Source organism: Schistocerca nitens, chromosome 4 (assembly GCF_023898315.1).
Source record: "Schistocerca nitens isolate TAMUIC-IGC-003100 chromosome 4, iqSchNite1.1, whole genome shotgun sequence".
NCBI classification, from domain to species: domain Eukaryota; kingdom Metazoa; phylum Arthropoda; class Insecta; order Orthoptera; family Acrididae; genus Schistocerca; species Schistocerca nitens.
The window spans coordinates 858,884,942-858,900,457 of record NC_064617.1 but is presented as its reverse complement, the minus strand read 5'-3'; positions in this window follow the sequence as shown (position 1 = coordinate 858,900,457).

The window sequence follows — 15,516 nt, the reverse complement described above, 5'->3', positions numbered from 1 at the left end:
ATCTACATTATTCCATGGTTTATTAAGTTTTCAAATTTATACTGACTTTGTGATCACCCGGTATATCCACGCAATCGGACTGCCACAGGATTCTCATCACTAGTGTCAGAGCTGCAACCGTTTACACCTGTTGTGTAAGTTTTAGTGAGACTCGCAACCCTTAACTAGAAAGTGCTTAACTAATACACGGTCGAGTCACCTCAATGTGACCACCGCACATATTGGGCATGAGCGTACAATAACCACTCACAGACGGCAGGTGGTAGCACTGGCAGTGAACAGTATATAAAGCGTATCGGGGGTACGCGAGAAACAGCGCAGCTGTTGTAATGCGGAACGGACCGACATATCTGGCGCCAAAAAGGGCACGATCATTGGCAGCCTGGCCAACGGTGGAAGCTAAGTTTGTAAACCGTTCGCGTGCCGCCACGGTTAAATGACCTCCCAGATGAACCCAGGGGCTACCAACAACGTGCCCCTCAACGACAGTTCAGCTAACATTGCTGCAGGCACCCGGTTCGTGCTCCCACGTTGACTGCTGGTCATCGGAACGAAGCCTGGAATTTTCACTGGACTCCACTGAGTGGTGATTGGCGGCCTCTTCAGATGAAACACGTTTTATGCCACACAGTACAGACGGCCCTGCAACAATAGTGGGAAGGGTCCAGGCCGGCGAAGGATCGTTAGGGAATGTTTTCGTGGCATTTCCTGGGTGATTTCGTCATGCTGGAAGGCACGGTGGATCAACACATATATGCACCTATCCTTGAGGACCATGTTCATCCCTACATACAGTTTGTTTCTCCTTGGCAGGATAGCATCTACCGGCAGGACAATGCAATATTTCACACAGCTCGTAGTGTACGTGCGTGCTTCGAAGAGCTCTGGGATGAGTTTACCGTACTCACCTGGCCATCAAACTGCTTGATTTAAACCCAACAGAGAATCCTTGGGATCACCTTGATCGGGCTGTTATTATACCTAAGCATGTTTATCTTCAGTTAGCGTAATACTGCACCCCCAACTCAAGATGGCTGAAAGTCCGAAACGCGTATTGATACAGATAAATGCGTGTAAAAAGTCGTCGGCTATTGTATTTCTTCGAGTAATTCTCTTCGCTGAATATTTGACTGTACGTGGTACCCAACAACGTACGGGGAGAGATTGAAGGGATATAGTTTTCTGCAAACCTAGGGCTGTACAGAATTTTCAATATGCGCTCATTTATCATTTGTGCGTAGGTACTTCTGTTGTTTTCGAAATGGCTTCATAGGGAAATCATTCGGTTTCAGTGCGTTGAGCGTGTTCATTATCTGTCACCATTATGTAAAAAAAAACATTGCTGAAATTATTGACTAAAAGTGTTGTTTCAGAAGCCGTACTGAATATTTCAGTATACGGTTCTATAAAAATTGCGATTAAAATGTTCAAATTAATGTATTATCTGTGTCCAAACACAGAGCTAACGGATATATTTACCGCGCGAGCGACAACGTTTGAAACACTCAATAGTGGCGCGTTAAGTACGCCGGAAACACTCTAGCTGCTTCTAAAGAATACCGGGAACTGTTTATCAAGCGCAGCGTAGCCCAAAGTTGAATCTTCGCTCGTGTGTTTCCGACTAACTTTGTGGGCTAGGTGCATTTCCCATTACACTCATAACTACTTCTAGAAGTTTCCGGGGAAATTACATGGGAACCTCTGAAGTAAAGGCGGAATTCTACTCGCGAAACCCTGCTGGGCAAATTCAAAGAAGCGGTATTCGAGGAAAATTGTGCGACAGATCAACTGTCGTATCGATCGTAAGAATAAGAGTCGCACCGACAGTCATATATGCCTTACTGAATACACGAATGCGGCAGAAAAATGGTAATATTAGTACCAAACGCCCTCCGGCACGCACAGTGGATGCAGATGCGTAAGCAGACACTTCTAAATAAGGTAGCGGTTATAGTTGCGAGAAAGCGACAGAAGCTTCATTTAGAATATACATAAATAAACTTAAAGAAGGTGAACGAGGTGCACATCGGTAGTAGAGCTTTTACGAATAAAAGCTTAGTGTAATAGAGAAGCTGAAGCAGTCATGCCTAGGAAACTCGCTACTTGTTTAGTTTTCTCTTTCAAGCCGCGGCGAAGAATGATTCGCTCAGTTACCAGGTTTTCTAAAGGGTGAGGGTTGCTGTGTCTGGAAGTAAAACCACCGCGATAGTCTGACAAGGGAACCTCCCCATCGCACCCCCCTCAGATTTAGTTATAAGTTGGCACATTGGATAGGCCTTGAAAAACTGAACACAGATCAATCGAGAAAACAGGAAGAATTTGAGTGGAACTATGAAAAAATAAGCAAAATATACAAACTGAGTAGTCCATGGGGAACATAGGCCACATCAAGGGTGATCTGAGCTCTAGAGCGCCGTGGTCCCGTGGTTAGCGCGAGCTTTTGCGGAACGAGAGGTCCTTGGTTCAAGTCTTCCCTCGAGTGAAAAGTTTAAATTTTTATTTTCAGACAATTATCAGAGTTCAGGCACTCACACATAATCAACTGCGCTCTCCAAAATTCCAGGACATGTTCAGATTTGCTTGGACATATGCAGGATTTGACGGTCTACACACGGAAAAATATGAAAACGTTAAAAACACATGTTTTGACAGAGCATAGGGAAAACTGTGCGACTGTGAAACTGTTGCATTCATTTGTTGCAGTTTATGTGACACAGTCTTATGTTTTCATCACTTTTTTTGTAAGTGATAATCACATGCACAAGAAAACCTAAATCGGGCAAGGTAGAAGAATCTTTTTACCCATTCGCCAAGTGTGCAAGTTAGGTGGGTCGACAACATATTCCTGTCATGTGACGCACATGCCGTTACCAGTGTAGTATAGAATATGTCAGACGTGTTTTCCTGTGGAGGAATCAGTTGACCTATGACCTTGCGATCAAATGTTTTCGGTTCTCATTGGAGAGGCACGGCCTTTCGTCTACTAATCGCACGGTTTTGCGGTGCGTCGCAACACACAGACACTAAGCTTATTACAGTGAACAGCGACGTCAACGAAATAACGGACAGATCATAACTTTGCAAAAATGAAGTAAGTAAAATTTTCACTTGAGGGAAGACTTGATCCAATGACCTCTCGCTCCGCAGCTGCTGACGCTAACCACGGGACCACGGCGCTGCTGTACTCACAACCTCCTTAATGTTGCTTATCTTGCACATGGACTATTCAGTTTGTATATTTTGCTTATTTTTTTCATAGTTCCACACAACTTCTTCCTGTTTTCTCGATTGATCTGTGTTCAGTTTTTCAAGGCCTATCCACTGTGGCAACTTATAACTAAATCTGAGGGGGTTGCGATGGGGAGGTTCCCTTGAGAGTGTTGCGTTCAGAGTACATGTTTCCTATGCTTCTAACACATAACTCCTGGACTTACTGCGTAAATATAAGGAGCCTTCTAAAAGAAATGAGCCGGAGTCTGGAATGCGCAAACCAGTGATAGCAGGATAATGTTGTGGGGTGTGTAACAAGGTGTGGTTTCGACCAGAGCGTGGAAGTTCACAGCCCGTCGCTAGACGGCACGCGTGCACGTCACGTGACTATACAGAGCTAGCAGCAGCATGCACCAATCGTCCAACGCTGCTAGTCACATTGCAAACAGTGATATGGGGGCGTTAACAGAAGAGCAAAAGGGTATTGTTCGTTTTCTGACAGCGGAAGGAATGAATGCCCAGTGTTACTCGCAAACCTTGACCACCCTTCGCCCAGCGATCAAATCAAAACGACCAGGTAGTCTCAGCAGTGGGGTCATTCTGCTCCACGACAATGCAAAGTCTCATACGCCCAACACAGTAGCGCCACTCTTACAGAAATTCAAATGGGAGGTTCTCGGCCTCCCTCCATACAGTCCCGACCTTTCTCCCTGTGATTACGCCATTTTTGGTCCCCCTAAGGCTCTGAGGGGCAAACGATTCACCTCGGACGACGACGTCCAGCTGTACGTGCGGAGCCGGCCGTAGTGGCCGAGCGGTTCTAGGCGCTACAGTCTGGAACCGAGCGACCGCTGCGGTCGCAGGTTCGAATCCTGCCTCGAGCATGGATGTGTGTGATGTCCTTAGGTTTAAGTGGTTCTAAGTTCTAGGGGACTGATGACCACAGCAGTTAAGTCCCATAGTGCTGAGAGCCATTTGAACCATTTTTGTACGTGCGGAACTGGTTAACATTACAGCCCCGGGAATTTTATGAGACAGCCACTCACCACCTTCTGTAGCAGTAGGACAAGTGTCTTAACAGCCAGGGTCAATACTTCTAACACACAGGTACTGGTTTCAATAATTAAGCCTCTGGCTCGTTCCTTTTTGAACGCTCCTTGTACATGCTCAGAATAGCTGTTATACACTCCTGGAAATGGAAAGAAGAACACATTGACACCGGTGTGTCAGACCCACCATACTTGCTCCGGACACTGCGAGAGAGCTGTACAAGCAATGATCACACGCACGGCACAGCGGACACACCAGGAACCGCGGTGTTGGCCGTCGAATGGCGCTAGCTGCGCAGCATTTGTGCACCACCGCCGTCAGTGTCAGCCAGTTTGCCGTGGCATACGGAGCTCCATCGCAGTCTTTAACACTGGTAGCATGCCGCGACAGCGTGGACGTGAACCGTATGTGCAGTTGACGGACTTTGAGCGAGGGCGTATAGTGGGCATGCGGGAGGCCGGGTGGACGTACCGCCGAATTGCTCAACACGTGGGGCGTGAGGTCTCCACAGTACATCGATGTTGTCGCCAGTGGTCGGCGGAAGGTGCACGTGCCCGTCGACCTGGGACCGGACCGCAGCGACGCACGGATGCACGCCAAGACCGTAGGATCCTACGCAGTGCCGTAGGGGACCGCACCGCCACTTCCCAGCAAATTAGGGACACTGTTGCTCCTGGGGTATCGGCGAGGACCATTCGCAACCGTCTCCATGAAGCTGGGCTACGGTCCCGCACACCGTTAGGCCGTCTTCCGCTCACGCCCCAACATCGTGCAGCCCGCCTCCAGTGGTGTCGCGACAGGCGTGAATGGAGGGACGAATGGAGACGTGTCGTCTTCAGCGATGAGAGTCGCTTCTGCCTTGGTGCCAATGATGGTCGTATGCGTATTTGGCGCCGTGCAGGTGAGCGCCACAATCAGGACTGCATACGACCGAGGCACACAGGGCCAACACCCGGCATCATGGTGTGGGGAGCGATCTCCTACACTGGCCGTACACCACTGGTGATCGTCGAGGGGACACTGAATAGTGCACGGTACATCCAAACCGTCATCGAACCCATCGTTCTACCATTCCTAGACCGGCAAGGGAACTTGCTGTTCCAACAGGACAATGCACGTCCGCATGTATCCCGTGCCACCCAACGTGCTCTAGAAGGTGTAAGTCAACTACCCTGGCCAGCAAGATCTCCGGATCTGTCCCCCATTGAGCATGTTTGGGACTGGATGAAGCGTCGTCTCACGCGGTCTGCACGTCCAGCACGAACGCTGGTCCAACTGAGGCGCCAGGTGGAAATGGCATGGCAAGCCGTTCCACAGGACTACATCCAGCATCTCTACGATCGTCTCCATGGGAGAATAGCAGCCTGCATTGCTGCGAAAGGTGGATATACACTGTACTAGTGCCGACATTGTGCATGCTCTGTTGCCTGTGTCTATGTGCCTGTGGTTCTGTCAGTGTGATCATGTGATGTATCTGACCCCAGGAATGTGTCAATAAAGTTTCCCCTTCCTGGGACAATGAATTCACGGTGTTCTTATTTCAATTTCCAGGAGTGTATGTGCATTCATCAATAATTTCTATAAAAGCAGACTAACGATACACATAATATTGAAACCACATTAATGTTAACACGACGTAGGTGGGCTCAGTTTCTTACTTCGTGCTTTCCCATTAGACTCGTGCGGGCGGAAAATTGCTCGTCAAAAGGCAATCGCAGCATTAGCCTGTTGTTAGTGAAAGTTCTAGCGTTGAAAGGTTTTTTTTTTTTTTTTTTTTGCTTTTCACATTTAACTAAATATAACATTGATGATGATAATTCATGGCAATGTTTGCCGACAAGATAAAGAATGCAACCTTTTAACACTAGTTTGCGTACTCACGGCAGTTCTCCTGGCCGTTTTTTGGTACGACTTGGAAAGAGAGAAAAATCAATGAATGATCGACGATGCGTCGGTTCTCGATTGTGTTCAGGAGACGTACAGATTGATTGCGTGAAAATAGTTTCTCAAATGACCTCTTAACCCGGATTGCTTTCACGCAATCAGACTCTTCAATGAAATTACCTAAGGGACCTATTTGAATAATAAAAAAAATTGGAAATTAATGCAAAACAGTGAAATTTTGTAAAAAAAGTTGTCAGATCGGAAATTGAACACATTAATGGTCTCCCAAATACAATCGAGACACCGCAATAAAGAGCGAACCTGTAACAAAGTTCATTTAAACATAAACATTATTTGTGGTTAATTTAAAGAAAAGAATAAGCATAGATTTTCTGTACGGTGGAGCATCAATATATTCTCAAAGAACAAAGGCGTTAAACTATAAACATTAACAAATTTACAATGAATACAAATCTTACATTTTTTATGTTTTTCTCATGCATGGAGCAGTCCAACAATCGCTGCTTTTGTATGTGTGATATTTTGTAAAAATGAAATGTCTTGGCGTGCGCGTAAGTATTTTTTATCGTCACAAAGTTTACAAAAGCGTTTTGTTTTTCTTGGTGATAACGTGGTTTTTCACACCAAAAGAAATATAACTTGTAGCGGTGCTACACAACACGTCTTAACAAGTCGGCAACCAAACATCAAAGGTAATGAAGTACATGTTAACATATCGGCGACCAGAAGTACAACTATAAAGACTAGAATTTTCCTAACAAATGACAAATTGTTCTTTCTTCTGTTTCGCAGCTTCTTGCTATCAAGCGCTGCGGCAATGATTTTAAATATCTGCGCCCAGCGAGTCATAGCGTTTAAAAGTACCTTTCAAACGCTGGCCGCGCGTCTTGGTACAGGCGCACGTTATAAACAGATTTCGTTTCTTTACTCTCGCGTTGTCATGCTTAGTATCATTACAAACTACAGCTCGATGGCTGTCCTTTTCTCATATGCTAAATGTCTGAAATCCAATAATATCACAAAGTTATGTGCGCGTGCACTTCACGGAGATCTCTTGCATTTACAGCAATAATGATCGTTAGTAGCACACTAAGTAAATAAATGAGAGGTTCGGAAAATAGGGAACTGTAATCGCCGATCTACTGCGTAAAAAGTGTCTACTCTCTTCAATAGAAATCATCTCTCGAGTAGCGAAGCCTATGATTAGTGACAGAGTCATTTGAACACATGTCATTGGCTTTGCATGAAAATTTTCTTCTAGCATTTGGAAAGCTGATCTCTACAGCCAGACGATGCGAGTAAAAAAAGGATCGAAATAAATGTGTTTTATAATCAGGTTTTTGGGAGATCTGTTCTTATTGCCAAATGGCCCAGGATATCCAGTTAGAGTAATCTAGCGTGGACCATTTCAGCATAAGAGTCAAGAGTCCTGTACATTTCGTTGTCTAACTCCACCTTTTATCAGATACAGTAATTGTCTTTTTTATATTTAACTACGTTTTCCACATTCTCCTCTAGTGCTCTAGATTACAGAAGCTCTCCGACTATGTCATCAGAAACGTTACATTTCTGACCACTTTAGACAGCTATTCTACGTAACTGCAACAGCATTGATTTGCGTTTCGAAGCGAAGCGATTTTGACAGCTGCTTTTTCCTGTACCTAACTTCTTGTTCGCCACAAATTGCAGCTTATCAGTCTAATCGTAGTTTCCTTTCAAAGTGTTTGTTGTACTTACGTGCTGAACGATGTAGCGTATTTTTAAGACGTGGCGCTTTTTTTCTCTTCGGCCGTACGATTTGGTTTAATTTTTACGTGGTATCGACAAAATTGCTTTCGGGAAGTAAGGAGATGATTCTTTCAAAACCACCATAAACTATTTGTATATCAGGGTGGCCAAGGCAGTGGTTAGACACCGGACTCGCATTCTGAAGGATGGAGGTTCAAATGCCGCACCGGCTCTCCAGATGAAAAGTTTCTATGATTTCCCTAAATCGCTCAAGGCAAATGCTGTGTTGGTTCCTTCGAAAAACACAGGTCCGACTTATTTTCTCGTCCTTCTCCATTTTCCTAGTAGTTGACGGGACTCTCTCCCTTGTGGTTTATTATGGAACTCATCTCCCATTCAACTCTATATCTTATAACATCAATACATCGACAATAATTAGGTCCCAGTGAAATGAGCGCGCTCTCGTCGCCAGATACAAAGGCCGACCGACCAGTTGCTGGTGCTGGTGTTGGCATCGCAAAACAAGCTGCAGGTAACTCTGCACCATAACAGTGACACAATAAGAAATCTCCCTGAAACTTTCTGTGTGTATTGCGTTAACTGTCTGTCTGCGTCTACATGTACACGTCGAAGTCGCCTGTGTGACCGAGCGAGATGGCACAGTGTTCCGCACGCTGAACTCGAAATCGTTGCAGTGACAGTTTCAGTGCACTGTATGTACGTTAACGATCGTCAGACCTGCATTGAATCTGCTAAGTGCGAGTACAGGTGCGTATGCGTACTGTTGTTTGGCTTAGTTAAGTCTTCAGCCGGCAAAGTAAGCTAAAGAAAGGGTGCCATTAAATGTGAACGAGCATACTTTTACTTTTGACGTTTAAAGAGAATTTTGATCCATGTTTTCTGCTCGCTAATTACGAAGTTTTTTGACAATGAAAATCATCTTTGTAGGGATCAATATCGATAACGCAGTGCTCGCACTGTTCGTCCACGAAATCCAGAAGTCACTCAAAATACTGCAGTTTTCCTTGATTTCCACCGAGCGAAGTGGTGCAGCGGTTAGCGAACTTGATTCGCATTCGGGAGAGTGACGGCTCAAATCCTAATCCGACCACCCAGATTTAGGTTTTTAGTGATTTCCGTAAATTGCTTCAAGCAAATTGCGGGATGGTGCCTTTGGAAGAGCACGGCCGATTTCCTTCCCCATCCTTGAAACATTCCGAGCTTGTGCTCCGTCTCTAATGACCTTGATGTCGACGGAGCAAACCCCAAACGTCTTTCCTTTCGCATTCGGGAGGGTGGAGGTTCAGACCCACGTCTAGCCATTCAGATTTAGGTTTTCTGTAGTTCCCTCAAATCTGCCTCCTTGGCTCAGTGGTCAGCGCGTCTGACACCTATAAAGAAAAATCATGTTCGGTTCCGGGTATTGGTAGGGATTTTTACTTGGAGGAAGGAGTGGGAAAGGGTGCACTCAGACTAGTGATTCCAAATGAGAAGCTGCTTACGTTAAATTACACTGGTGACCAAAATTAAAGCAACAAACGGAAATTTTCCAAAGTTGAGTTTATTTTGTCACAGAGCAGAATACACAGGTAACAGTAAATACAGAACGTATTCAACTGCAACACGCATAACGGTAGACAGAAATGGTCATCATTCTTTCCAACTTAACGGATTTGCACACACATTCTGACAACTGGTTAACGTGCCCTGTGTGGGGTGGGTGTGACCAGCCCGCCCGCCTAGCCGCGCGGTCTAACGCACTGCTTCCCGAGCGGGAAGGCGTGCCGGTCCCTGGCACGAATCCGCCCGGCAGATTAGTGTCGAGGTCCGGTGTGCCGGCCAGCCTGTGAATGGTTTTAAGGCGGTTTTCCAACTGCATTGGCAAATGCGGGCTGGTTCCCCTTATTCCGCCTCAGTTACACTATGTTGTCGATTGCTACGCAAGCACGTACGCGTACACCATACTTGCCCTACCACGCAAACTTTGGGGTTACACGTTACACTCGTCTGGAATGAGACGTTCCCGGGGGGAGGGGGGGGGGGAGGTCTACTGGGGGCTGAAACACACAATAAACCTGGGGTTTGGTGTGGAGCCGGTCGCGGTGGCCGTGCGGTTCTAGGCGCTACAGTCCGGAACCGCAGGACTGCTACGGTCGTAGGTTCGAATCCTGCCTCGGGCATGGATGTGTGTGGTGTCCTTAGGTTAGTTAGGTTTAAGTAGTTCTAAGTTCTAGGGGACTGATGACCTAATATGTTAAGTCCCATAGTGCTCAGAGCCATTTGAACCATTTGTTTGGTGTGGAGCGGCAGTGGGGAGAGTGGACTCCTGTAGCCTGTTGTTGGGTTGTGTACCACTGAGGGCTACAGCGGGGACGAAGCCTCTCCGTCGTTTCTAAGTCCCCAGTTCAATACATACCTACATACATACATGGGGTGTGACCAACTCTGGCAGTAATACAGGCCAGACAACGACGGGACATGCTGTGAATGATGTCATCAATCTCGTGTTGAGGCAGTAACGCCCATTCTTCCTGAAGAGCTGCTAGCAAGTCGTGGAAAGTAGTTGGTGGATGCTGATGTGGAGCAAGCCGTCTCCCTGTGACTGTATACACAGCGATTGTGGAATCCCACACATGCTCTATGGGATTCAAATCGGGAGAGCAAGCTGGCCACGCCATGTGTGCAATATCAACCACCTGAGCTCTATGAGGTCGAGCATTATCGTCGATCAATACGAAATCTGGGCCCACAGGACATCGCAACAACCGCGCATGAGATCCCTAGATCTCCTCACAGTACCCGACAGCAGTTAAATCTTGCTGATTCATCCATAAAATTTCATGAAGAGATGTTCGAGTGGTCAACGTACTCCCTGCCCACACCATTAGGGATCCTCTTCGATACTGGTCTCTTTCCACAATGTTTGGGTCCAGAAAACGTGTTCCACGTGCCCTCCAGATACGAATCCGTTGAGAATCACTCTCCCGACCAAATCGGGACTCATCTGTGAAAAGAATATGGCCCCACCGTTCGACCGGCCAGAATGCATGTTGATGGCTCCACTCTAGATGTTCGCTTCTGTGAAGACACGCCAGAGGTAAATAGACAGCAGGTCTCCAACAACAAAGCCCTTCTGCACGCCGTTTGCCTCGATATAACATGTCCAGGGGATGCTGCGAGGTCAGACGGCAGTTGCAGTGCAGTACTAAGGCGGTATCGTAGTGCCCTTAAAGCCAAATAACGGTCCACTCTTTCTGTAGTCATACGTAGCATGTCCTGGTCTCCAGGATACAGTTTCGGTGTCTATAAATTGTCACCTCATCCGAGAAACAACAGAAAGATTCAAATTATGCCATCAGGCTACATGTTTGCGACTCTTCTCCTTCCATTCTTCCTATGGCCCTCCACAGCAGAGAGTCTGTAGGCGTTTTCTCTGTGCCATACTGCACCGTCTGTGACTGTATACACAGCCATTGTGGATGTGAGACTACCCGGCAACCTCTACCCCGCTTGATGGGAGCCCTGACGTTATTGCTGGCTGGCATGGTTGTCCGTTGATCGGAATGCCATCTTCCGTGCTGAACACGATCGTAACGGCAACTGTTGACGGTTTCTATGATTACATCGTGAATTAGACACAGGACGGGGAAATAGCAGTTTGTTGCTTTAATTTTGGATACCAGTCCAACCTCTGGGAAGCTGAAAACTGCCGGGAATGGGGTGCTGACCCGATCCCAACTACAGAATATGACTCGGGGGTTGATCGGCACTAAATGGTCAGAGACGGAGCTTTTGCATTGTGGCTTCCCCAGATAATTCCAAGCAACTACAGGGATGGTTCTTTTGAAAAGGATACACCCGATTTCCCTACCCATATTTCCCCAAATCCGAGTTTAGGTTCCCTCTCTAATGGCCTCCTCTTTGAGGGGACGTTATATCCTAATCTTTCTTCCTTAAGGCGTATAGCGGGGTGTCCGTCTGATACCATTGTCCTTTTCCACATTTTCGGTTCCATTCGTGAATGCTACTTGGAAATAATGCCTCCGTATGAGCTTGAAGTTATCTGATTTTCTTGTTCTGACCATTCTCGATAAATACTTAGGAGGCAGTGGTGTGTTGCTCGACTCCTCTTCTGAGTGTACGCTCCGGATATGAACAGCAAATTTCTGGTGTTTGATGATCAACTCCTAAACTCTTATGCGCTTACTCTGCTGACCGATGACAAAACATGTCGCTCTTCTTTGAATTTTTTAACTAAAATTGGTGCCAGAGAAAGGGACTCGTGTGAGATTTTTTGAAGGTCTTGTGCGAAAATTACATGAGTGAGTTAAGGAACCGACGCGTGAGGAAAATGTGTTAGACCTCCTTGTACCTAACGAACCCCAGCTTTTCCAAACGTGGAGGCCATCAGCGATCACAAGGCTGTGATAGCATCAATGACTACGGCTATTACAATAATGTTAGAAAAAGGTTGGAAATCATACCTGTGTTGAACAAGAGTGACTTGATACAAGTTACAATGTATCTAAGAACTCAGCATCTGATATTCCAGTTTTCAGCTTCAGAACAAAGATGTGAAGCACAAATGGATAATATCCGAAAACATTGTAAAACTTGCTTTCGACAAGTATGTGCCGAGCAAGGTTGTGATCGATGGAAGATACCCACCGTGGTTCGTCAGGCACATCAGAAAGTTGCTGCGAAAGCAAAGAGAGCTTAATTTCCGGTTTAATCGAAGCCAAAGCTTATCAGAAGAACAAAAGAACAATTAAGCCAATATGAACGCGAAGAAACCCATACAAGAAGCATTCAATGAATCAGAAAGTAAAATTTTACCAACTGATCTGATTAAAAATTCCATGAAATTTTGCCATTACATAAAGTCAGAAAGAGGAATGAAAGTATCTATCTATATTCAGTCGGTCAGGGATCATGCTGGCACCGAAATAGAAGACAGAGACAAGGCCGAAATAATGAAATCGGTCTTCCGAAATTGCTTCCATGTGGAACATCATGATAAAGCGATTAGTCATTCCTGCTTTCCTGCTATGAAATGACTCACTCCTGGTAGTCGGGTCTTAGGGCGGGCGACTGTCAGGTTGGTATCCCACTGCTGCCGCTCATAGCAGGACCCCTTTGGATGTCATCCATGGCACACTTTTAAGACAGCGGTACGTCGAAAATATTCTGTGACACGCTTTGTTGTCCTTCGTGGTAAGCCATTCTGGGCTTACATTTCAGCAAGATAGTGCCCGCCTGCACATGGCGAGAGTTTCTACCGCTTGTCTTCGTTCATGCCAAACACTACCTTGGCCAGCAAGGTGACCAGGTCTCTCCCCAATTGAGTACTACTGGAACATTATAGCCAGGGCCTCCAACCAGCTCGGGATTTTGACGATGTAACTCACCAATTGGAAAAATCTGGCGCGTTATCACTCAGGAGGACATCTAAGAACACCAGAAATCAATGCCAAGCTGAATAACAGCTCGGTTACGTGCCGGAAGTGGTTCAACTTTTTATCGGCTTGCTCAATTTGTGAAGCTCTTTCTCTTTAATAAATCATCCAAATTGTCTCAAATTGTAATCATTTGCTCGTATATGTACGTCACATCTACCGATTTCCGTCCCATTCGGATAATTCCTTCATGGTTCGTCGTTTTTTGACTTAAAATGTATCTTTTTTTAAACTTCAACCGAACAGGCCGTGAAGGCCCAACGGTACCGACCGACCGCCGTGTCATCCTCAGCCCACAGGCGTCACCGGATGCGGATATGGAGGGGCATGTGGTCAGCACACCGCTCTCCCGAGCGTATGTCAGTCTCCGAGATCGGAGACGCTACTCCTCAAACAAGTAGCTCCTCAGTTTGCTCACAAGGGCTGAATGCACGCCGCTTGCCAACACCGCTCGGCAGGCCGAATGTTTACCCATCCAAGTGCTAGCCCAGCCCGACAGCACTTAACTTAGGTTATCTGACGGAAGTAAATGCAATATAATACTATAATATAGTAGAAATACCCTCAGACTTTCAGAAGAACATAATAAATCCAAAGCAAAGAAGGCAGGTACAGATACGTGTGAATATTACCGATCCATCAGTTTGATAAGTCATTGTTCCAAACACTGGACGAATTTCTTACAGAACAAGGGAAGAAACTGGTAGAAGCTGACCTCAGGAAAGATCGGTTTGGGTTCCGGAGAATGTAGGAAAATGCAAAACAATACTGACCAACGACTAATCTTAGAGGGTAGGTTAAAGAAAGACAAAACTACGTTGATTGCCGTTGTTGATTTGGAGAAAGCTTTTGACAAAACTAATTGGAATACATTCTTTCGTTTTCTGGTGGTAGCAGAGATAAAATGCACTGAGTAATAGGATATCTACGTCTTGTACGTAAATGATTCTGCAGTTAGAAAGAGTCAAAGGACACGAAAGGGAAGCCGTGGTTGAAACGGAAATGTACATAATTGATACTACAGTTAGGAAGAGTCAAAGGGCACGAAAGAAAAGCAGTGTGTCCGCAAGTCGTGTGAAGTTAGCACCCTTTTTTTCAGAAATCTATATCTTTTTCAGAGTTCTTGATAGATATGAAATAGTTCTAGAGTTCTTTGTACAAAATTTCAATAGTTCTGCAGAATTTAGCAACGAAAACAATATTCGAAAACATTCTCGTATCGAAAATATTCTTCGTCAATTTTCGCAAATTGTAAATAAGTACAACAGTTCTGAGCACAGTTCTGAACAGAACTCCAAGAGTTCTTTCGAAAACCCTAGTAACATTTTTTTGTGCAGCTAATAGCTTACGAGATAATTGCAATTTAAGGAGAAAATCTTTTCACTTACTGTGAAGTTGGCACACTTTTTTTCACAAATGTGTACTTTTTTCAGATTTCTTGATAGATATGCCATAGTTCTAGAGTTCTTTGTACAAAATTTCAATAGTTCTGCAGAATTTAGCGACGAAAACAATATTCGAAAACATTTTCGTATCGAAACCATTCTTCGCCAATTTTCGCAAATTGTAAATAAGTACAACAGTTCTGAGCACAGTTCTGAACAGGACTCCAAGAGTTCTATCGAAAATCCAAGTAACATTTTTTTGTGCAGCTAATAGCTTACGAGATATTTGCAATTTAAGGAGAAAATCTTTTCACTTACTGTGAAGTTGGCACCCTTTTTTTCACAAATGTATACTTTTTTCAGATTTCTTGATAGATATGCCATAGTTCTAGAGTTCTTTGTACAAAATTTCAATAGTTCTGCAGAATTTAGCGACGAAAACAATTTTCGAAAAAATTTTCGTATCGAAAACATTCCTCGTCAATTTTCGCAAATTGTAAATAAGTACAACAGTTCTGAGCACAGTTCTGAACAGAACTCCAAGAGTTCTATCGAAAACCCAAGTAACATTTTTTTTGTGCAGCTAATAGCTTACGAGACAATTGCAATTTAAGAAGAAAATCTTTTCACTTACTGTGAAGTTGGCACCCTTTTTTTCAGAAATGTATACTTCTTTCACAGTTCTTGACAGGTAAGCCATAGTTCTAGAGTTCTTTGTACAAAATTTCAATAGTTCTGCAGAATTTAGCGACGAAAACAATATTCGAAAACATTTTCGTATC